The 2,334-nt window shown below is 30.2% G+C and overlaps 1 pseudogene; it reads left to right on the top strand.

Annotated features, from left to right (window-relative positions):
• The first annotated feature begins 583 nt into the window (after positions 1–583).
• LOC132949863 (uncharacterized) lies at positions 584–1,282 on the top strand (annotated as a pseudogene).
• The last annotated feature ends 1,052 nt before the right edge of the window (positions 1,283–2,334 follow it).

The following is a 2,334-nucleotide window of genomic DNA, read 5'->3' as shown; positions in this document are numbered from 1 at the left end:
GGACTGGTAAACTATGTAGGGTTGAAGTATTTTCAATGTTCGATGGTGAATGACTGTTGCTTGTTGTTGCTGGTAGAGAACACAAGCTGAACTGATATCGTTTGACTATCAAATGCTGCGTTATACAGTCGATAATCACCTCCTACTTTCCTAGTTATCGTTTAAAACTTATATTCTATTTATAGAAATCGTATGACCTGTTAATGTAATATTAATTTTAAAAAACAACTAAGTTATTTTGTAGTAATAGTAATTATAATATATAATGTATGTATTGGTGTTGACCGTTGTCCGGAATATTCATTTAAAAATAGCTAGGTAAAATTTTGGGCGTTGTCCGCATAAAAACTAGTATTGATAGGAGGTCGTATAAGACCGTCGGAGGAATAAAACTAATATTAATAAGAGGGCAAATTAAGGGCGTTGGCTGGTTTAATAAACATTGCTATGGATATTCCACATTTCAAAATTGCTATGGTAGTGGAAACATTACAGTATATAAGGCTAGCGTATTGACAGCAATATTACAGTCAACATTCGGCAACTAGAACTTCTTCATCATCTTTAACAATTCAGCTTCAAGATGTCTTACAGAACTTCGATTATCGATTCCGGATCAGAGGTTAGTAATTGAATCACTTTAATAACTAAAGCAAATTGGAGGTTAGTCGTAAAACTACTCAACGCTATGGTTATAATTCGTGGTTGATTATAACTTTATTTTAAACATAATATTAAAATTAAATAATAATTAGAGTGTGACTGTAACGTTACTCAATATTGTTTTAGAGATCGGCAGTAAGCCACTCATACATTTATAGTTATTCACCTTAGTTTATGTTTTATAGAACGAATTTGAATCCCTGGACTTAAAAATGAAGCCTTCTACGTCGAAGCAGACCAAAACACCGTTGAAAAAAGGGGTTGAAAAAGCAATTGACAAAAAGAACAAAAAAAAAAACAAATGAAAACAGTAAGATAAATAATAATTTATCATAATAATACTTTATCTAATATTCTAAGGTTATGAATTATGGCATGAATTTATTTATTTGTATTTTTGTTTTTTTTTTAGAGTTCATCATACAGAGAAATACTTGAGGAAAAATTGTGGGCGGAAGAATTTGATGAAGAAATATTTAATTCTGTCACTTTTTGACAGGAAGATGGTTTGGCTACCATCAAAATCCAATTTAATCCTGATGAGAAGCCGACGGACTACTGGACGATAATCTATTACAAGTTCACAAATATAAACAATGTTCCAACAAAGGAAAGGTAAAGACTAGACTTTGGTTTATTTTTTAATTAAAAAACTATTGCTAAATGAAAAAAAAATCATCAGTTTTTATTCACTGCTTAGCTGATAGAATAATTAATTTATGTTGCAGGTGGTGACACTCTGAGGCATCTGTCAAGGTGACGACATCGGACAAGTCAAATGACCAAACTCTAAACAACAGTTTGAACGAGACCATGCAGGTTATCTTTTATGTCATTTTGAAAGACCCTGAACGTCGTACGATTAGGAATAAATTAGCCGCATGAAAAAAAAATGTAGTATAAAAATATTTTTTTTTATTTAATAAAAAATAATACATAAATATAGATAGATAAAAATGAAAAAAAAAATGTGAACGTATAGCATAGTCGGCTACTGCATGTAGTAGAGGGGAGAATTACATATACTTACCTGTTACCTGAAAACATTTAAATTATTGCTACACGCACTAACCCACTAGGCTATACGTTCACGAGATATTAAATCAAATATTAACACGTCATAAAGGTTGTTTTAAAAAATCAACATTTATTTTTATTTACTATAACATAATATTATAAAAAACATGATTAACAAACGGTATCGTATGACCCAGTATCGCAATTACCAATATGTTCCGTTTTACAATATTTACTTAATATGTTTTGAACATATTGATTACCTTTCATTAAAAACACATATAAACATCTTGGGCTGAATCTGCAATGTTCAATCCATGGATCGTCCAGCCTTTCCCAGTTATGAAGAATAAGTCCACAAAAAAAGCATTCCACGACATCATCCACTCCTGAATATTTTAAACCACATTCAGACAATGTATATTTATTTTGAGAAGTATTTGTTGGGAATAATTTGAATGTTTTAAATCTTGATGAAAACGAAGAAAATTCTAGATGAACCGCAGTCGGATTAGTTCGTATACGATAAACTAATGATTGAAAATCATTTGAGCATTTTTGAAAGTTCATTTTTGAAAAAAATATATAAATTGTAAAACAATTTAATGAAACTTTGAGAAAATAAAGTAAAATGAGACACAACTTGAGTAAACG

This window comes from Metopolophium dirhodum, chromosome 8, assembly GCF_019925205.1.
Source record: "Metopolophium dirhodum isolate CAU chromosome 8, ASM1992520v1, whole genome shotgun sequence".
Classification (NCBI taxonomy): Eukaryota; Metazoa; Arthropoda; class Insecta; order Hemiptera; family Aphididae; genus Metopolophium; species Metopolophium dirhodum.
This window is presented reverse-complemented; position numbering and strand designations above follow the sequence as displayed.